This window comes from Paroedura picta, chromosome 4, assembly GCF_049243985.1.
Source record: "Paroedura picta isolate Pp20150507F chromosome 4, Ppicta_v3.0, whole genome shotgun sequence".
NCBI lineage: Eukaryota > Metazoa > Chordata > Lepidosauria > Squamata > Gekkonidae > Paroedura > Paroedura picta.
The window spans coordinates 31,585,669-31,607,869 of record NC_135372.1 but is presented as its reverse complement, the minus strand read 5'-3'; the positions used below and the strand labels follow the sequence as shown (position 1 = coordinate 31,607,869).

Below are 22,201 nucleotides of genomic sequence, written 5' to 3'. Positions count from 1 at the left end.
GAAGCAGCACAGAGGTCTAAAGCAGTATTCCGATAGTTTTTACCAAAAGAGCAAGGCATTTACCTGTGGGATGATGCAGCCTCCATCTTGATGTGGCTAGGCCAGGGGAGAAGGCCAAAGACCTCTTCTTTTGGCCAGGTGAATGCTATCTAGCCAATTTGTGTTGTAGCCGGCTCACCTGTAGGTGGTCAGAAGCATGGGAGGGAGGAGCAGCTGAATAAGGTCCCTCAGCAGAACATCTCTGAAGCTGGTATTTCACATAGGTCCCCAGAAGCACAAGCTTCCTAGCCCAGACCGAGGGTCTTCTCCACACTCCCTACCGTAGTAGTCAACCTGTGGTCCTCCAGATGTTCATGGACTAGTTCCCTTGAGCCCCTGCCAGCAAATGGGAATTGTAGTCCATGGACATCTGGAGGAACACAGGTTGACTACCCCTGCCCTACAGGACCCAGCCCTTGGATTCAAGACCAACACAGATCGGCTTTTGTCTATTTGCTTGCTTGTCTGTTTCAATGATCGCTTGTGTGTGTGTGTGTGTTTTTGTGAGCCGCTCTGAATTATTCGCTGGGAGAAAATGGAGATATAAAGATCTGAATGTAATCAATAACAATGTGTTGCAGAGCCTTGCCTATGGCTCCATTATCCTCTTCAGCTGCATAAAAGAAGAGAAACACACTGTGCAATTTGAGAGCCTTGGTTGTGAGTCCCACCCAGACCCTTTAGGTGAGTGCCAGTGAAAGAATCTAAAACACAAACAAAATAAATCTTATGTTATCGTGTGACTTGATTACTGTTTCTCTACTGGCGATGCAAACAGGCTAGAAAATAAAATAAAACCCTGTGAACTGAATGCAAGGTACTTCTTAATTAAAAGGTAAAGGTTTCCCCTGTGCAAGTCATGTCTGACCCTTGGGGTGACGCCCTCCAGCGTTTTCATGGCAGACTCAATACGGGGTGGTTTGCCAGTGCCTTCCCCAGTCATTACCGTTTACCCCCCAGCAAGCTGGGTACTCATTTTACTGACCTCGGAAGGATGGAAGGCTGAGTCAACCTTGAGTCGGCTGCTGGGATTGAACTCCCAGCCTCATGGGCAGAGCTTTCAGACTGCATGTCTGCTGCCTTACCACTCTGTGCCACAAGAGGCTCTTCTTAATTACGCCTTCCCTATTTCAGATCATGAAAGGGGTGCCTCTCTAGGAATCCATGCTCTCTCAGTTTAATTCTGTATGGAATCATGAAGTTGGAAGGGGCATAGAGGCCATCTAGTCTGACTCCCAGCTCAACACGAGGCCAGCTTAATTGGGAAATATAGCAAGCAGTATTTTGCTGCAGGCAATTTCAGGTCTGCTCCCCAGGGCAATGTGGGCCCAAGGATATTCATTCTGCCAAGCCCCTCCTCCAAACTGAAGCAAGTGGAGTGCTTTCAATTAGTCTGTGAAATTACTGTCCCCCACCCCATGGGGTCTCAGCTCTAAAGGGGAGGGGGTCCCAAAGCAGCTCACAAACATCTCTCCCTTCCTCTCCCCAAAGTAGTCATCCTGTGAGGTAGATGGGGCTGAGAGAGCTTTAAGAGAACTGCTCTGTGAGAACAGCTCTTAAGAGAACTATGACTAGCCCAAGGTCACCCAGCTGGCTGTATGCTGGGGTCAAATCCCTACCGGTGTCAGTGTCCACCTCTGAACCCATGGCTTTCGCATGGGGCAATGTACAAGATTACAGGTTTCGCTGATGGCCCAGTCATCCCTTCCTCTTTTCTTGAGTTTTGTGACCAGAACCTTCCTTTACCAGCCCGGAGTTTTAAAATGAGTGCTCTTCTGAACATCAAAGGCACCCTGTTCAGCACAGAAGAGCACACTACAATTCACTGCCAACCCATTTTCAAATGCATTTCCTGTCTTCCTTTCCACATCAAGTCACAGATAACTCATGGCAATTCCATAGGGGCTGATTCTGCACTTACTTTGTTTTTTCCATTGTGAATCCTGTTGAATTCAGATCGATTTGAACTCGGGTCTTCCTATATTCCCCACCTCCAATTGAAACAGAAAGTGTTCTGCACTGGATTGGGGAAGCTCAGAGTGGGGGATGGGAGCGAAGTGCAGCAGGAGCCTCTTTCTTTCTTTTCTTGAATGAGGGGGTGGTGGTGGGAAGGATTGGAGACAGCAGAGGAGGGGGAATAAATCCAAGAGGCAAATCTCTGCTGAAAGAAATTAGGGATTCTGAAGCGCAGTCACTTTAAAGGAAACCTTTCAACTGGGAACCAGGAAGTCTTTGAACTGATATCCTGGCCAATCAGGGAAGACTTCTTTGCTACCAGGCACAGAAAAGAGAGTTAATTCACAAAGAGCAGGATTTACCACATCACATTTTAAAAATGGCCACGTCGCGAAACAGCCTCGAGAGGTTGCCAACATAATTTAGAGGGGCCTGAATAAGCCACCAAAATTCGGAGGTTGTGTCGCAAAATATTCCTTGTGTGGAAGTTATGTTAGGATTGGCTCTGTTCTGAGCACCCTTTTTGGAAGGACACTGGAGATTTTGCTTCCATTCATGTTGCTATGCTCATAACCATTGTGATTTTGTTATATGCCTAGCTTTGAAGTTCTGGGATTGATGATAAATATTGTTATACTGAAAACTATTTAATGCCTGGAATGCTGTTTTGTTTTTTTTTTAACTTTTGGAACAATTTCCCCATCTTGTCAAGCCATAAAGGTGCTGTCATTTATTGATTTGAACCCCATCCCCACTAGTTAAGGTTACAGGTCCATTCGAGACAAACTGTTGAATCAATGTCTGGTAAAAATTTTCCGGCTCAATGAGGAATGTATTAATTTTTTATTGACGGAGGCGATCTCTTGTGTTACCATCAATGTGCCTATTCTTCTCTTTTCATCAATAAATAGAAGGAAAAAATTAGTCACCGCTTCTCCTACAAGAATTTTAGCTAAGTTGTCATTTCCTGCTGCATTTAATTCCTACCACCTTAGGATTAAACTTTTAAAGTTTGATCCTGTTACGTAAACATGTTTGAACCTTTTGTTGTTGTGGCACTGTCCACTGCTGGTATTTGTGCAGCGATGTGATGGCCTATGGCTACAACAATAACAATAAACTTGTTTTAAAAAGAGCTATACCATATATAGCTTGCTCCAGGCAAATATATATAAAAATATAAAAAGCACTTAGGGAGTTGAAGTTTTGAGGACTGCCCAAACAGACATGCATGGTCAATGTTTACCCCATCAGCTGTTTTCCTGATCGATATCTCCTACACAGAGCTGCCAGCTTTCCCCCTGGGTGGGAGGATCTCAAGCAGGAAAAAAAGGGCTTGCAGGGGAAAGAGTTGATCACGTCCAACTTCCTCCCTCCCCCCCACCTCTTCCCAACAACTCTACTCCAAAATGACAGCCTTCTGTGATGGCTTTTCAATTAAAAAACTGTCAAAGCTTCAGTTCATACATTTGCACATGACAAGTCCTCCCCCCCCCCCGGTTGTTTTTAATAAATGACATCTTGATTCCTAGGAATCTAGCAGAAACCCACTGACTAATCTCCTTTATCATCTTTTGACCTCTGATCCAGCTCCGATTATCCTCCGTCGTCACGATTTCTTCTGCTGCTTCAGACCAACATGGCTACCCACTTGAATCTCTCCGCTCACACGTTCCAAAGCCTTTGGGCCGTTTCTTCAGCTATTGTGGCTCTCTGCCCACTTCTGCTGCGGCAGTGTATCCGGACTCTGCCTCTTGTTTTCTGCTGGCCCATGAGATGGGGCCACCTCCATATGAAAATAAATATCTGCTTGTTGACTTCTTGTCTGTGGTGTCACCTGCCCAGTCTGCATGAGCAGGGGTAAGTCAACCTGTGGTCTTCCAGATGTCCATGGACTACAATTCCCATGAGCCCCTGCCAGCAAATGCTGGCAGGGGCTCATGGGAATTGTAGTCCATGGACATCTGGAAGACCACAGGTTGACTATCCCTGTGCATGAGCATAAGAAATCAGATTAGCATGACTGTTATCAGTTTGAAATCTACAGTCCTTTTCAGGTACTTTACTACACTCTTTCCTGCAGTCCACTCACTCTGTGTTGGTGCACTGATTTTCTGTTTAAGATCCCAGCAGCAGTAGCTACATCTGGTCTGGTAGATGTTGTCAGATATAACAATAAAATCAGGGTCCAGTGGCACCTTTAAGACCAAGAAAGATTTATTCAAGGCGTGAGCTTTCAAGTGCAAGCACTCTTCCTCAGACACCACTGACAGACCAACATGGCTACTCATTTGAATCAGATATGACACTTTCCCTCTTGCTTTCCTGCACTGATTATTATTAGGAAAAGGTTTGTCATCGTCTTTGTTTTTATACAAATCTGTTGCCATAGCTGTGGCCACCCATTAAAAACACAGTCATGTTTCAAGATTGAAAAGTTAGAAGGTCAGGCCATTTATTTACGAAAAATGAATTTTGAATTCTGAAATATTACCAGATTTTGAACCTCTATTTTAAAAGTTTCACTTCTAAGCTAGGCCAAGCATTTTCATCAGAGGGGGGAATTTCATTAGCTTTCTCAGCTTAACAGAAAATGTATGCTTCGCCATAGTCACAAGGCGGTGCCAGTGGGGCAGAGCCGCAGACCAACTGGTGAGAAGTCAATGCTGGTTTCAAACAGTTCTTGAAGGATCTGAGGGGAAAGTCAGGTACAATCCAAAATAATTAAAATAAAACCTCTTATTGGAACCAGGGTTGCAAGTTTTTGAGTAGCACAGAACTTCTGTTCACCGCTGAAGAGACCTGTGAAACCCGAAAGCCTGCCACCCTCCTGTAATACACATTTGATGGAACAGATGCCAGCCTCTGCACCATATCTTATTAAGTGTGAAACGGTTTCTTTGCAACATTCAGTTTACACTCTGTCGCTTACAATTAGCAGGGTGACAAGATTTACATATTTTTTTAGTTTACAGTCTCCAAATTTCCATTAAGGCCCACGCATGGCAAGAGCCCTCTTGGAAAACTCCATAACATTCCTGTCAAGAGCTGTGAAAGCTTCATCAATCGTTGCTACTCCTCTCCACTTCACAGTATTTGTCAAAAATTGGATGGAGCTGCTAAGGGGGGGAGGGCAGGGGGAGATCACCCAGATGCCAGTCTTCTAACCTGACCATTGTTTAACAAAACAAATGTCACTTTGCCTGGGCCAGAACAGAAGGACAATCTTCTCACCTCTGCTGAAATGCGCTGAATGTGGAGGAAGCCGGAGATACCACATCTGTCAATTTTCAGCAGGGGAAAAAGCTGCCGATTAGTCATGCTTGAAGATCTAATTGTGCATTCCAGAGGGGTAGTTGGCCGTGACCATTGCAGCAAAATTAAACTGGAGTCCAGGAGGCGCTTGAAAGACGAGGGATTTATTCCAGAAGCAGCTGTCACAGGTCTGAGCTCCCTTCATCCGATGTGACTATATTCCTACTTCGGAGCAGGGAAGAAGCCTGGGTAGAAGAACCACTGACAGAGTAATATGTTTTCTCAAAGCTGCTGAGATTCCCCACTCCCAATGGCTGATAAAGGGCAGCCAGCTCTGGGTTGGGAAACACCTGGGAATCTGTGAGGTTTCAGGAGGGAAGAGACCTCACTATATAGCCGTAGACCATGGTGCCATGGTTAAGAGCAGTGGCCTGTCATCTGGAAAACCAGGTTTGATTCCCCAGTCTTCCACCTGCAGCCAGCTGGGTGACCTTGGGCCAGTCACAGTTCTTTCAGAGCTCTCACAGCCTCACCCACCCCACAGGGTGTCTGTTGTGGGGAGAGGAATGGGAAGGCGACTGTAAGCCGCTTTGAGCCTCCTTCAGGTAGGGAAAAGCGGCATATAAGAACCAACTCTTCTTCTTCTTCTTCTTCTTCACAGGGTGTATGTTGTGGGGAGAGGAAGGGCAGGCGATCGTAAACCACGTTGAGACACCTCCAGGAAGTGAAAAGTGGGGTATAAAAACCAACTCTTCTTCAAGTCCACCCTCCAAAGAAGCCATTTTCTCCGGGGGAACGGATCTGGGTTCATCTGGAGATCGAGTGTGATAGCAGGGACTCTCCAGGTGTTACCTGGAGGCTCGTGACGAAGACCAGTCACCTGGAGAATTACGGAGGAGAACAAGCTGACATGTGGCTTGAAAAAGATTTATTGCTTTATGATGGTACAAATCACAGAAGCCAGAATGAGACCTGGTGGACATCTCATTTTCGGAGAATAAATTTTTCTTCAGTGGCTAAAATATGAACAATATATGAATAACAATTAATTATATACAAAAACCACACAGCGTACTATATACGATAATTGATTCTCATAACGGAAAATCTTAAAACAGGGGTAGTCAAACTGCGGCCCTCCAGATGTCCATGGACTACAATTCCCAGGAGCCCCTGCCAGCGAATGCTGGCAGGGGCTCCTGGGAGTTGTAGTCCATGGACATCTGGAGGGCCACAGTTTGACTACCCCTGTCTTAAAATGTCCAAATATTTGTAATGTGGATATCTCCAAAGTTCTTAGCCAAGAATGAAAAATCAAAAATCACCAGATTAGAAGACACCGCTCTTAACCACTACACCAAGCTGGCTTAAAGTGCCTTACAATCATCTACCCTTCCTGAGAGAGCTCTGAGAGAACTGTGACTCGCCCAAGGTCACCCAGCTGGCTGCATGATTTAGTATATTTATAAACTGCCCCGTTTGGAACCACAATCTTGGAGAGGAGTACAACAGGTGGGCCTGCAGGGAGAAGCTAGAATGGCTCAAACTCCCCCTGCTTCATTGCTTCTTAGAAAAGCCCCATCCAAGCCTCCCATTCCAAGCAAACAATCCCGAAGCCACGGTCTCCTTGCACACATCATCTCTCGCTTCTCTCTGTTCTCCTTTTATTGAAATTCCCTCAGCATCTTTATTCCCTGAAATTCAGGAAGAGAACAGAAGCCTGAACACACATCCAAAAACACCCCCCCCACCACCATTGATTGCTATTAGGCATATGCCAAAAAATCCCAAAATCGAACAGTTTCTGATTTGACCCAAGTCATCCAAAGCACCCTTCCCTGGTTCGGATTTGTCCCAGCCGACTCTCTGTTCTTGTCCCTTAGCTATTGGAAACAATGGAGGTTGGATGGGGACACCCTCTTTGGGTGCCCGTAGAATTGGACCCTCTTTCTGAAATGGGGGCTCTTTTGAGGAGAGGTTTCCACAGTTACACGGCAAATCTGGTGCCTCTACCTCACACACACACACACACACACCCTGACCACAGAATAGACAGAAAATGGGAAAAAATGGTCCTTTTAAACTGCCCAATCTCCACAAGATCGAATCATGCCCAAATCAGTTTGGTATTTTAGCCAATCATGATTTGGGCCGTTTAACTTAAGGGTAAGTGCAATTTGGACTGGATTTGTCCAAAAAAATGTTCAAATCTACACTGTTTTGGATACTTTTCGAACTCTCTGAAACGAACCGCACACGCATTGCAGATCAAGCACCTGCAGGTGTGAATCACGCCTCAAAGAAGGTAAGAATGGGCATTCCTCTATTTAAAGCAAGGTAGAAACAGCACAGCTCAATCGAGCACATCCTCTTGGGGGGGGAACAAAACGTTTTGTTTTGCAGGTGCATTTCCATAACAGCCACAAGATTTCTATCGATAAATACCAAGGTTGTACAGCTGGCAGTCTGGAGTGTTCGTCTTAAGAGTTCCTTTGTGCTCTCTAATGAAGTTTCGTCTCCTTTCTCCAGATGTTCTGCCGTAAATCCCTGTTTTTTTTTAAAGAAAAAAAGGGATACAGAAATCTTAGAGAACACCTGTGAAGTGGAGGCGTTCCTACAGAATACCCAACACAGGAAGCTGTAAGGTTAAAGTAAATCTCTCTCAGCCATCAAGACTTTTCCTACCAATTTGCCCATCGGTTTCCTCCTGTACCTCCCCCCCCCCCAGCCATTCACGTAGTCATACAGATTTAGTTCCCTTGATGGAGAATTCAATCTACAAGTGGTTCAAAAGAGGAAAGAGCTGCTGAATTTATTCACTGAATAAGGCTCCTTCCCCAGCAAGAGCATATGTTGCCAAAGCAACTGGTGTCTTGGGCTTTTCCATCCCCCCTCCCCCCCCAAAAAAGAAAGAACTCCCGGTCTATGATAACTGTTTTGCTGTTATTGTGGGCAAACAGCAATATGAAATCCTACCTCTCTGCTGTACAGGTGAATTAATGGAGGAGATCTAAAGGTTTCTCGCTGTTTTGGGTTACTCTTTAAGGGTTTCTCGCTATATCAGGGAAGTTCTTAGGGAGAGGTAGACAAATTCCTGGGGTCTATCAATGGAATAGCTAGTAAGCCGCTTTGTAAGCCACATTCAGACTCATGAGGCTGCTGAGTGACCTTGGGCCTATCACAGTTCTCTCAGAGCTCTCTCAGCCTCACCTCCCTCGCAGGGTATCTGTTGTGGGAAGAGGAAGCAGAGGCGAGGGTATGCTGCTTGGAGACTCATCTGGGGAGTAAAAAGCGGGGTACAAAAACAACAGTTCTTTTTCTTAGGGGTCTCTCATCCAAGGGCCATTTCGCACGGCTTAAAAATAGCACAATGGTTGCTAATTGAAAACGCTACTAATTTGGCATTACCCACGACGTCGTAGACAATCTGCAACACTCCTGAAACCGATCAGCAAAAAGCGCTACGTTTTAGCGCTTTCAGGGGAATCCAGAAAAGTGGATTCACCCTCCGGATAGCGATACACTCCTGCAACCAATCTGCAACACTAGCGCTAAAGACCTGTGCGTTACCATTGTTGCGGGTTCTTCAAAGTCCCTCCTCCTGAGCCTGTCCTCCAAACTTCCGGCGAAGCGATCGCCATTTTTTTTTCTCGGAGCGAGCGGGGATAAACGCACCCGCGAGCCTCTTTCTGTTTAGAGGCTTCCCTGGCTTCAGTCCTTCACCTTTAGTCACTAAGCACAAACCACATAAAAGCCCGTTTGCTGAAATAAAGTCCCTTTATTTTTTACACATTAATTCAGCCCAAAATCGGGGCCGTGAGAGGGGGGGGGGATTTTTTTTTTATCACTCGAGGCAGCGTGCCAACGATCATACAATCAAACAACAGCTCACATTAGGCAGCTGGATGGGTCTCTCCGTTGCAAGGAATCTACCTAGATTCGTTGCTATGGGTCTGTTTTTTTTTTAAAAAAAACCTTTCTTAAAGGGAAAGGGGCTGTTTGGGAGCATGCTAACGGCTGCCCATTGGCTGCTTGACGGCCAGGGGCGGGACGAGCTTGGCAATAGCGTTTCCTTTCTAGCGATTTCTGCCGAGACCGGAAGCCTGTGGGAAACGCTAAAAAACGCAACTGATTCCACTACAAAGCCAGGTGTGCAAAACGACGAATTCCACTATTTTAAATGGCGATTTTTCATTCAGTGACCAATTTGCAACAAAGATCCCCGTGCGAAATGGCCCCAAGTATTAACCAGGGCAGAGTCTGCACTTACTTTCTTTATTCCATTGTCAATCCTGTTGAATTCAGATTGCTTTGAACTCAGGTCTTCTTCTCCCCCCCCTCCCCATTGAAACAGGAAAGTCTTCTGCATTTGGTTAGGGAGGCTCAGAAGAGGGGAGGAAGCCAAGCCTCTTTCTTTCTTTTCTTGAAGGGGGGGGGGGGAGAGGAGCCAGGCAGGGAGCCTCTTTCTTTTCTTGGAGGGGAGGGGGAGAGGATCGAAAAAGGCAGAGGAGGGAGGAAAAATCCAGGACCAACAGAAGTTGAGAGAAATTAGGGGCTTCTCCTTTAAGGAAAATGTGTCACATGACCAGGTGTAGCCTATCAGAGGTTCTCTACCACTGAGCTTTCTTTCCCAAATGGATATTGAGGATTTTCAGCGCTCTGAGATATCGCACAAAAAAGGTAGGGTCACTCTGGATCAATCCTTCTTGCTGCAGAAGGAAAATTTAAATCGCCCAAAATCCAAACGGAAATCGCATTCTGTGTAGAGGGCAAGGACTGAATCGACCTGGGGTTGGAATAAAAGCTCCGTGCAGTTTACACCCAGGTCTGACCCTGGTGAGTTGGATGTTGTTTGGGCGATTCAGGTTGCCGGACACAAGTACATCCAATGCTTATTTCAGATGACTTTGTGAAATACTACAGGTATACTACAGGTTATCTGGTACATCCATCCCCTGGGTACCAAATCAGGCCAATTTGTTACATGTTCCTAGTTGTTCGGAACTAAAACTTTATTGGCACCCAATCTTTTTCGTACACTTTAGCCTTTACAGGGCTGCGATTTGCCATTTGATCTTGAGGTTGCTTCGTCGTGTGACGCTAAAGATTGTGTACTCGCTGCCAATAGCTTATCATGAGTTTGTTCCCTGCTGCAAAACCTGTCACCTCTTCTTGGAAACCTTCCCTACCCCTAATATGAATGACTGGATGATGAGTGCCTGGAAAATTGCTCTCATGTCGAAAATGACAAATCAAAGCAAAAGTATAAATCAAGAAGAGTTAAGGGCTGGTAAGTTTAAGGCAAGATGGGCTTTGTTTATAACGGCGTGGAATGATAAAGTTAGCAACCGTTTCTTTCCTATTATTTTTTCTCTCTCTCTCTCTGAAACTTGGTAATTAGCTCTCTCTTCTTTCTTGTGTTAACAATAAAACGTGATTCAAACTGTTAAAATAAATGAAGAGGGTGAGTAATTCTTATTGGAATACTCTAAAAGTAAAAGTTGGGGGGGGGAGACATGAATAATGATATTGAGAGCTTTTATCTTGTGCCCCATTTTTTACTACCCGAAGGAGTCTCAGTGGCTTCCAATCGCCTTCCCTTCCTCTCTTCGCAACAGACACCCCGTGAAGTAGGTGGGCTGAGAGAGCTCTGAGAGAACTGTGACTGCTCCAAAGTCACCCAGCTGGCTGCAAGTGGAGGGGTGGGGAATCAAACCCAGTTCTCCAGTTTGGAATCTGCCACTCTTAACCACTACATCACGCTAGCTCTCACACTGAGCTGGCTCCCAAAGGTATGCCTCCAATTTTATTCAGGAAGAAGAAGTCCATTCAGAAGTCTGGGGAACAATGCTATCAAACACGCATACCAGGTTGCTTTGGTCATGTACGAGAGCAGGGGTCAGCAGCCTTTGCAATTATAATGCGCTGTGACATTATGCATAGTGCTTGCCTCCTGTACTGTTTCACGTGGCAGGCCACAGTATATTGCTCCTCACATGTTGCCTTGGTTCCCTCCTGCTAGTCACTGCCTGCTTTCTAAACCAGCCTTTCCCATACTTTTGACTGTGGAGAACCCCCTGAAATATATGTCACGTTTTGGGGAACCCTGGATGTGGGGACATGCCCCTTCAGAGAAGTGGGCACGGAAAGAAGATGTGGGGGCCAGCCAATAGATCAATCATTTACCGTTTCCATTGTGGTAAATTTCCATTGTGCGTTAGGGTTGCCAAATCCCCTCTGGCGATGAGCAATGAATGAGGGGTAGGGGTGCCAGATCCAGGTTAGGAAACACCTGGAGATTTGGGGGTAGAGCCTGGGGAGGACAGGAACCTAGGGTCCACCCTTCAGAGCATCCATGTTCTCCAGAGGAACTGATCTCTGTGGTCTGGAGATGAGCTGAAATACCAGGAGATCCCTCAGGTCCCACCTGGAGGCTGGCAGCCTTATATGGTATGCTCGTTCCCTTCCCCCAAATACCTCCCAATAGCCCTGGCTGCAAATATCTATCTCATCCCTAAGGAGTTCATCCCAGGCACTCACTTCCTTCATTGTGCAGTGGAGCCATGGAACATAGAATCATAGAATCACAGAATCATAGAGTTGGAAGGGGCCATACAGGCCATCTAGTCCAACCCCCTGCTCTACGCAGGATCAGCCCAAAGCATCCTAAAGCATCCAAGAAAAGTGTGTATCCAGCCTTTGCTTGACTTCAAACCATTCCAGAGTCCAAGGCAATTCATCTGGAACACTTGAAGTGGCAGGACCTGAGCAGGGTTTGGAATCCAGACTTCCCCAGTAAGCCCCTAGCGCTCTGCCCATTAAGCACTCTAGCTGTCTTTGAACTATTTATCATGTAACCTGCGGAAAGCGTCCCTCTCATACCTATGCATAGTGGCTCAATAATTACCACTGCACCCATCCTAGGGTGACAACGCCATCTTAGGCGGTGTTACGTGCTTCTGTATGTTGGAACATGCAAGGTCTGCAGTGTGCATGATTGAGCAGAACATAGAGTGTCCTGCAGGGGGCGTTGGAGGAGATGTGTATTTCACATAGCTAGATTAGGAACCTCCTGCTATTTTTTCAAATTACCTCCTCCGGTGTCCTGACTGGCTTGGTGGGAGAATTCCTGCAAGCACTTCCTCCCTGCTTGCCACCTGAACAGCACAAGAGACAGAATGACCACAGCAAACAGTTAGAACAGTTAGTTATGTTTATCTCTCTCCTTTCTATGTGATTTTGTTTCTCTGCACAGTATTTTGTTCGCTCCTCTTTGAATCCTGAAACTCTGCCAACACTATGCCCAATGAATTCAATGGGTTTAGAAGGGTGCGATCCTGCTTGGGATGGCACAGCAAAATGAACAGCAGCAGTGGTGCTCCCCCACTTCCCCATGCTAATACAATGGTTCTGTCGAGCATGCTTTGCAGCCATGGTTTGAAGGTCTGCTTATAAACAGGGCCATCATAACGGGCCCCCCGGCAAAGCAGTGCACTGGTGCTCTCCCTACACAACCACTCTCAGGAATCCAGATGTAGTTTATCAATAAAATTAAACTTATATTTATTGGTACCTCCCATAGAAAAACAGTTTTTAAAGGTACAAAAGCCATGCTGTGCAGCAATGATTAACCAACACAGCTTGTTCATTCACATAATTGCAAACTATCAACACATACATAGATTAGTGTTGGGCCCCTATGCTTGTGCGGATTCGGGCAACTGGCCCAGTGTGCCCATGTGCCCTGCTTATAAATCAAAACTATTACAGTGCATTTGTTTCATATTCATTCATTCATTCATTCATTCTCTGCCACTCCTAAAGCTGGCTTGTGGAGGGTTACACAAGTCCACAAAATCACATTAAAACCCACATTAAAAGGCCGTAAAAAGTTCCATTACAATCCCAAGAAAATAATAAGATAAGAAACACGGCAGAAAATATAGTCCCACCCCCACCCTACCACTCGAGGGGGGAGGAAGGAGGGCTAGAAGGTGTAAGATGTTAAGAAGATGACTTAAGATGTTAAGTAACACTAAAGGATGGATGGAGGGGGGGACACTTCGATCTTCCTCACCGACCCCGGCCTCAACCATAGACCTGGCAGAAGATCTCTGTTTTGCAGGCCCTACGAAATGCTGAGAGATCCCGCAGGGCCCGCAGCTCTCCCGGGAGCTCATTCCACCAGGATGGGGCCAGGACCGAAAAGGCCCTGCCCCTGGCCCTGGCCCTGGCCCTGGCCCTGGCCCTGGCCCTGGCCCTGGCCCTGGTTGAGGCCAGGAACGATTCACTTTGGAAAGACAATTCTTTGCAACGGAACGCACTTTCATATCCAGCACTGGCTATTTAAAATTAACTGAACCTGGGCTCATTTGTCAGTACTGGTGATATATTAAGTCATTGCAGGGTTCTGTCGAAAACTACACTGTATTCCTTTAAATATATGGTAGTATGTTTGTTACCCAAGAGCCTTCTCGCTAGACAGCAGAATTTAGATCTGCCTTGGAAAAGAATATGGGCTTCACATTAACGGTATATTAGGGTAAGCCATCACCGTTTTGAAATTTGGCTGTAATGTGTGTATTTATCATGAACCTACTATTATATTCGGAAGGAAGGAAGGAAGGAAGGAAGGAAGGAAGGAAGGAAGGAAGGAAGGAAGAAAGAAAGAAAGAAAGAAAGAAAGAAAGAAAGAAAGAAAGAAAGGAAGAAAGGAAGAAAGGAAGGAAGAAAGAAAGAAAGAAAGAAAGAAAGAAAGAAAGAAAGAAAGAAAGAAAGTTATGTATCTTAAGGAGTAGTAATATTGGTGCCTATTATACCAAGTCGGTTTGCCTTGAATAATTTATCACTCCTGATAAATAGTATCTTTTTTTCCCCCCAGAAAATTTTGATTTAGGCTTTCTTATGTATGTCTATTTTGAAATCACAGGAGTGGTATTAAAGATTTTTTTTTCCTTGCCGTGTTTTCTTCTGTGTATTTCAAATAAGGAACATTTTTCTTGGGCAGACAGCAAGGCAGCAAAGGACATACAGACCCGTTAAATTAATGCATACCCCTCAGGAGGTTTGAGGATTGTATGATCTGGCCATTTCCTTGTCTCATTGTGCTTATTCCAAAGCGAAGAAAAGAACAATTGACACATTGCACCATTCGGCCTAAAGCTTTATGGAAAGGGGGGAAATGTTTTGTTTTTTTAAAAAAAGAGCTTGCAATTTTCTTTACAGAGATACCAGCCTCCAGGTAGAACCTGAGGATCCCTCGGAATTACGGCTCATCTCCAGACTACAGAGAGCATTACCTCTGAAGAAAATGGAAGGGGCACCCTAAATCAGGGGTCCCCAATGGGCTGCATGCAACCCCCAACCTCTTTCTGTGCGGCCCTCCAACCTGCTTGCCTGCTGCTATCACCCCCAGAACCATACTGCTCTTCCTGCCTCAAAAGGCACCATCTACTGCTGTTCATCCTATCCCTTTCTTGCAAAAAAGACAATAGCAACATTGTTTGTTTTGGTCTCCCTGGTTCCTTCTGCCAGCCCCTTCTTGTTCTTATTATCCTCCATAATTGCATTTTGGCCATTCCAGGTGCTCTGCTAGCCACCAAAGCTCAGGCAGCCATATCACTCAGCTTTTTAACTCCCCCTCTCCATGAATTACTGTGTTGAAGCTATGCATGTATATAAGGAAGGTTAAATACCTGTGTGAATGGGCTCAGGAGATGTCAGGTCTGCTTTTGCAAAAAAAAAGGCGAGGAAAGGACAGTAAAAGGCCTGGTATTTTTGCAAAAAAGGATACAAAGTGTTATGCATACTAAACATATCTAGAGGCTCCACCCATGAAAGCAAGTGGCTTCCAAAGTTACTGGTGAGGTTGCTGCTGCCAGCAAAAGCATTCTTCCTTCCACAAGAAGAGCTGGTTGCTCTGACTTCTGGCCTCACTTGCTTCTGCCCCCCCTCCCTTCCTCACTCAGGCTAGGAGTCTCTTATACATCTGTGATCGCAGGAGTCGGTGAGTGGCCCCTTGACTACTCTCTTAGCAGGAAACCTTACGGCATTCTCCTTCTCACATCTTCCTCCAGCCAAGATCCTCTCCTTCTGACTGCCATTTTACTTCTCATGATTGAAGCTTGTCTGGCAAGCAGCGATCTGTATGTGCACCCTGAATATAATCCGAAGCCAGTTTATAACTCACTAACCACTCCCCGTTTCCTGCTTCCGGCTCTCCTTTCCACCCACCAGCCAACCTACTTTCATCTGCCCTCCTGTGCAATTCCAGGTACGAAGCTGGGCTGGACCAACTGTCTATCGATTTGCGCAGTGGGGAACCCTCAAGGACCTGGGGGGGGGCACTTCACTTAGGAGTGACGGTCCCGAGGGGATCCCCTGGTTTTACAGCTCATCTCCAGACTAAAGAGATCAGTTCCCCTGGAGAAAATGGATGCTTTGGAGCAGTGGTCCCCAACCTTTCGGCCATGTGCGGCCGAAATCGCACATCCACAGCACTTCTGCGCATGCGAGAAAATTCCGTGCATGCGTGATTTTGGCCACACATGTGGCCTGGGAAGTTTTTTACTGCGGGGGGACGGGGAGAGGGAGCCACGGCCCGGTGGTTGGGGGGGGGGTCTTGATTAAAAGGTGATCAGATTTTAAGATTGGTAAAGCGGGACACCATTGACCAGGGGGGGGGGGGTTCTTGATTTAAAATTTGGTCTATATGGAGCAACAAAAAATTTCGTAGAACACATAGAATGCAAAAATAGTATTGTAATATATATATTTTTTAATTTCAACTTAAGTACAATTTGCCAGGTACCCTCAGATGTCCCTCCAAAAGTGGGACAATCTGGTCACCTTATCTCAGCTCCACCCCTAAAGTTTCCAGGTATTTCCCAATCCAGGTATTTCCCAACCCTACCTCGTTACCCATTGGGGATGCCAACCTCCAGATGGGATCTGGGGATCCCCTGAAATTATGACATCTCCATGTAACAGAGATTTGTTCCCCTGGAAAAGATGTCTGCTTTGGAGGGTGGACTCCATAGCACGATACTCCACTAAGGTCCCTCCCCCAGCCCAAATCCCACCCACTGCTGCCTCCACCCCCAAAATCTACAGGAATTTCTCAACCCAGAGCTGGCAACCCTCACCTCACTTTCCCCTCTTTCCTCCTCCCCACATGATGTCTTCCAATTGACGATATATAAACAAATCACATGTCACGTTACCAGGTATGGAAGTGTGGACTTGTTTTCACTGCCTGTAAGTCAGAGGGTGTGCGCTACCATTAAAAAAGAAAAGCTCTTAGCGATGAGCCACAGCATCATGAGATGGATTAACTCAGTAAAGGGTCCTTCAGTTGGCAAGACCTGAGCAAAGATGTGAATGATAGGACATTTTGGAGGCCGTGAATTTACAGGCTTGACGGCACACACAGAGAGACAACAAATGGGAGGTGAAAGGGAAACAGAGAGGAAAGTGGATATTGTAGGCCAGGAATGCTTTCATGATGTTTGATCATTACTGGATCGCTTTATCCTCAAAGTATAAGTGACTGAAGTATGTCACAGAGCAAACACTGACATGAGTCAGCAGTGTGACCCGGTGGCTAAAAAGGCGAATGGGATTTTAGGCAGTATCAAACGGAGTATTGTGTCCAGATCATGGGAGGTCATGGTAACGCTTTACTCTGTTCTGGTTCGGCCTCACTTGGAATACTGTGTTCGGTTTTGGGCACCCCAGTTGAAGAGGGATGTGGACAAACTGGAGCGTGTCCAAAGGAGGGCAACAAAGATGTGAGGGGTTTGGAGACCAAGACATATGACTGAGAGGGGATCTGATAACCATTTTCAAGTATTTAAAAGGCTGCCATGTAGAGGATGGAGTAGAGTTGTTCTCTCTTGCCCCGGAGGCACGGACAAGAACCAATGGCATGAAATTAATGCAAAAGAAATTCCATCTAAACATCAGGAAGTTCCTGACAGAGCAGTTTCTCAGTGGAACAGGCTTCCTCGGGAGGTGGTTGGTTCTCCATTTTTAAACAGAGGCTGGATAGCCATATGATGGAGAGGATGATTCTGTGAAGTCTCAAGGGAGTGGCAGGTGACAGTGGATGAGCGATAGGGATGTGAGTGTCCTGCATGGTGCAGGGGGTTGAACTAGATGACCCAGAAGGTCACTTCCGACTCTATTATTCTATGATTCTAGGTAACATTTCAATACTGGCATATGCTAGAGCAGTGGTCCCCAACCTGCGGGCCGCGGCCCGGTGCCGGGCCGCAAAGGCCATGGCACCGGGCCGCGGCTCCCTCTCCCCGCCCCGCCCCCGCAGTAAAAAACTTCCCAGGCCGCAAGCTTGCGGCCCGGGAAGCTTCTTACTGCGGGAGGCGGGGAGAGGGAATCAGGGCCGGGCCGCGCCTGTGCGGGCCACGCCCGCTCGGCCCGATCCGCGGGCGCGGCCCGTGGGCGCGGCCGTGGGCGCGGCTCGCGGGCGCGGCCCGATCCGCGGGCGCGGCATGGGCGCGGCCCGATCCGTGGGCGCGGCCCGGGGGCGCGGCCCGATCCGCGGGCGTGGCCCGCACGGGCGCGGTCCGCGGGGGCGCGGCCCGATGCCCTGCCGGTCCCCAGCCTCGGAAAGGTTGGGGACCACTGTGCTAGAGGAACCAGTATTCATAAACTCTGGATCATGCCTTATTTAAAGAGGTCAGTTACTGAAACCAGAGTCCCCAGAAGACTGAGATACTATATGTAGGGTTGCCAACCTCCAGGCTGTTTCTGGAGAACTCCTGAAATTCCAACTAATCGCCAGGTGACAGTCGGGATTCCAGCCTCTAGGTGGGGGCTGGGGATTCCCCTAGTTTTACAGCTCACCTCCTGGCAGCAGGGATCAGTTCCCCTGGAGAAAATGGCTGTTTTGGAAGGTAGACTCCATAGCATTATATTCTACTGAGGTCCCTTTTTGCCCCAGATCCTGGCTTCACCCCCAAAGTCTCCAGGAATTTCCAAACCCAGAGCTGGCAACACTAAGTGACAGAGATCAGTTCACCTGGATAAAACTGATGCTTTAGAAAGTGGGCATTATAGCACTGTACTCCAATGAAGTCCCTGCCCGCCAGACCACGCCCCCCTCAGGTTCCACCCTCAAAATCACCAGGTATTTCCCAACTTGGAACTGTGGAGACCCTAACATATGGGTGATATGAGCTGGGTGCCTGGCTCAACTTACAGTCACATGTATGCTGGGGGAACTTACCTTTAAGATCTTCCACTGTTCTGTTCGTCTCAGGAGCCCTATGATAGGCTAGAAGGGCTTCAGAATGTCCCCCTGTGCAATTTTTACTTACCAGGAGGCCTTAAGCCCCCTTCCCCCATTCAAAGCTCTCAAGTCAAATGGAGAAATGGAAAGCTTTTTAAGGTGAGCTCCCCTGTTTTTACATGGGACTATAAGTCATTTCAGGTACCTGTGATCCAACCAGTGTCATATGTAGCATGTATTTAGGACTTATTCTGTGTGTGTCACTCTGTAGGAGAGAGTATAACATTATCAAGACACTCAGAAATTGTTACACTTTACTGGGAATGTTTACACTGTATAATTTCTGCACTCACCGGATAAGGTATTTTCAATGTGCTTTCACAAATGGCTTTTCCTGTGCAGAATGGACAGGAAAATCTACTTTTAAAGTGCATTCACAGTGCATTATCCAACATGTGCAGAATGGGCAGGACAATCTAAAATGCCTTAGGAAAATCTACTTCTGAAGTACATTGTAAGTGCATTATCCAAAGGGCAGGGGAAAAAGTGCATTAGGAAAATCTACCTCTAAAGTGCATTGAAATGAATGCAGAATGAGAAACCATAGAAGGTACTGAGTACCAGGTGATGGTGGCCACAAAATGAAAAAAAGAAAAGGAGGGGGAAAGCAATTAATTGTCCTTAAGTATAAAAGTTAAGTATAACTATCAGGACTATCAGGATCCTGCGTTGAGCAGGGGGTTGGACTAGATGGCCTGTATGGCCCCTTCCAACTCTATGATTCTATGATTCTATGACATTAAGAAATCGTTGCAGTTTACTGGAATGTTTGCACTGCATAATTTTCAGCACACGCTGGATAATGTACTTTCAATGTGTGCAAAGCAGGAAAATCTACTTCGAAAGTGCATTGAAAGTGCATCATCCAACGTGTTCAGATTGACCGTTTATGCACTGGAGGTTTCATGCCAGGCTGCAGGCTGGAGTTTTAGTCATGGCAGGTTGCCCCACCTCTTCCTGAACCCACATCGGGGAACATTTGGCCTGGTGTACCTCATCCATCCCCGATCTGTGCTCCTGACAGGGGGGTGGGACAATGAAGTTCCCAGTGCATAAACGGTGACTGTGAAACCACAAAGGTACTTGATTACCAGGCCAGAAAAAGCAAGGTGGGGGGGGAACAGGACAGGACAGTTGTCCTTAATGGTGTAAAAGTGAGGTGTAACAGATTAGCGAGACATTTAGAAATCATCACACTTTACTGGAAATATTCGCACTGTATATAACAATTTGTTTTTATACGGTTAAAGGATGAAAGCTTTTTTGGTGGCCGCTGGTATTCAGGACCTTTCGTGGCTTCTCTAGGGGCAGACAGGAAAGCAAAACAAGCCCTCAGAGAGCTTTGAAAAGGCAACATTCAAACACTGAACCCAGCCGTGCCGTAATGACCAAACCCCTACCACCACCAAAGCTCTCTCAACACCTCACTGTCTGCTTTCTCTCTTGGGACACAAAGGTGTTGCCACAATTCTGACAGGACAGCATTGCAGCTTCACAGCAGGTGTGAAACAACATAACACTGAGCATGCCACACTAGCATTCAGAGAAGAGCGAGACAGATCCCCCTTCCCTCTCCCAAAAAGCACTTGGTGAGGGAAGGAGAGGATGCGTGTTGAAGAAGGCAAATAGGTCACAAGAAGAAGAGGTTTTTGTACCCTGCTTTTTACTACCTGGAGGAGTCTCAAAGCGGCTTATGATCGTCTATCCTTCCTCTCCCCGTAACAGGAACCCGGTGAAGTAGGTGAGGCGGAGAGAGCTCTGAGAGAACTGTAACTGACCCAAGGTCATCCAGCTGGCTGCTTGTAGAGGAATGGGGAATCAAACCTGGTTCAGAGGTCACCACTCTTAACCACTATACCAAGCTGACTCTCACAAAGCTTAAAAGCATCTAAAATCTGAATTCTCCACGAGTTGGAAGCAATCAAGGTCTAAACATCTGTTGTGGGCACAGGTCTTCGGGAAGGGTACAGCATTTTCATTCTAGACCAGGGGTAGTCAAACTGCGGCCCTCCAGATGTCCATGGACTACAATTCCTAGGAGCCCCTGCCAGCGAATGCTGGCAGGGGCTCCTGGGAATTGTAGTTCATGGATATCTGGAGGGCCGCAGTTTGACTACCCCTGGTCTAGACAGTCACAAATAGACCGATCCCTACTTAGAGGATGTTGGGGCTCCCATTTCACGGTGTTGATTCGTTTGCTGGCAGGGGCTGATGGGAATTGTAGTTCATGGACATCTGGAGGACCACAGGTTGAGTACACCTGCTTGGAGGTCTCCCATCCAAATACTAGCCAGGGTTGGCTCTTCTCGGCTTCTGAGGTCTGATGGGGTCGGGCTTACCTGGGCTATCCAGGTCAGGACCGCCCCAAGGGGAAAACAATTGTAAAAGCCAATTCAGAACAGAATTCAGAATTCATTCTCTTGTGATCTGAGACCGGTCATAAAAAAAGCATAGGATACAGAGTAAAAAAAAAAAAAATACAGCATAGAGCGTTACATAAATCAGGAAAACAGTCGGTAAAATATATGACCTAGGTATGGGGAGTATAGTAGTATTTCAGCCATTGCTGCTGAAGCTTCATTGCCAGGTAACCAAACTTGGCCACTTTAAAAGTCGTCTCTGGGTTCTTATCCTCTAACCCAGTGGTCCCCAACCCCCGGGCCGGGGACCAGTACTGGTCCGTAGATCAGTCAGTACAAGGCCGCGGCTCCTCCTCATCCTCCTCCCCGGCTGCTGCCTCGGGGGCTGCCCTGCCACTCTGCCGCTGGCTCACCTTTGGTGCTCTCCAGTGGCCACCATGGCTGGGGCTCCTCCTCTGCATGGCACGGCGCAGCTGCTGCTAACAGCGCCCCCCCCCCAGCAGGCGGCGGGAAGTCAGGGGCGCCAGCGGGAAAGAAGTGGAGCAGGGGCTCAGGCGGCGGCAATGTCACTCAGCAAAAGACTACCCCCCCCCCAACCTCAGTAAAATTGTCAAGTGTAGACTGGTCCCTGGAGATAAAAAGGTTGGGGGCCACTGCTTTGCCTTCTAGCTACATAAAACATCGTTCCTGGCTGTTTCCAGGTGGATGGGATCTATGAAGAATGCACATACATGCTTATACAGGTGACATTCAAAAACTACGTGTTCCACAGACTGGACATTTCCATCTCCACACATGCATAAACGTTTCTCCCAGGGCATCCTCCTGTATGAGGGTAAAGCATCGTGTCTTATGAGAGTGAAAGCTCTTCAATAGTCTGGAGTTTCTAAATTCTTCAAATAGGGCATTAGAATGACACTATTTAGGCTGATCCTACCAGTCATTCTAGCTCCGTTCAGGATAAAGGCCATTTCTCCTCCAGGGGTGGGTCTGCACCGATGAGCAACCTTTGCAATGCCCTCTTTCTACCACGGGAAGCGGATGCCCCATTGTGCTGCAGCAAGCCTCCCCCCCCCCCTGATCCCGACTGTGCAAAGCAATCGGTTGCCTGCCATGGGGATGGGGGGGGGGCCTCCTGGGCTATCCAATCTCCCAGGGTCACCAGTGCCCCCCTTCTCCCTCATTCACCGCGGCTGTAACAGCGAGTGACTCACTGAGTGCTTGTACTCATTATTGCTCCCTAGGAGAAAGCTCTGTGCAGGATGCCAGTCAAGTGGGACAC

The 22,201-nt window shown here is 47.1% G+C and overlaps 1 long non-coding RNA gene across 2 annotated transcripts in view; it reads right to left on the bottom strand.

Annotated features, from left to right (window-relative positions):
• Positions 1 to 4,066: 4,066 nt before the first annotated feature.
• LOC143835086 (uncharacterized) overlaps positions 4,067 to 22,201 on the bottom strand; it is a 135,130-nt gene continuing 116,995 nt past the window's right edge. The window contains exons 9-11 of one of the 2 annotated variants that reach the window (XR_013229987.1): positions 12,343 to 12,407; positions 7,696 to 7,797; positions 4,067 to 5,472 (exon numbers count right to left, since the gene is read on the bottom strand). This is a non-coding gene — a long non-coding RNA (uncharacterized LOC143835086). Of the gene's footprint in view, positions 5,473 to 5,499; positions 6,267 to 7,695; positions 7,798 to 12,342; positions 12,408 to 22,201 lie in introns of those variants that run through there. The other variant, XR_013229986.1, reaches the window with a different exon arrangement.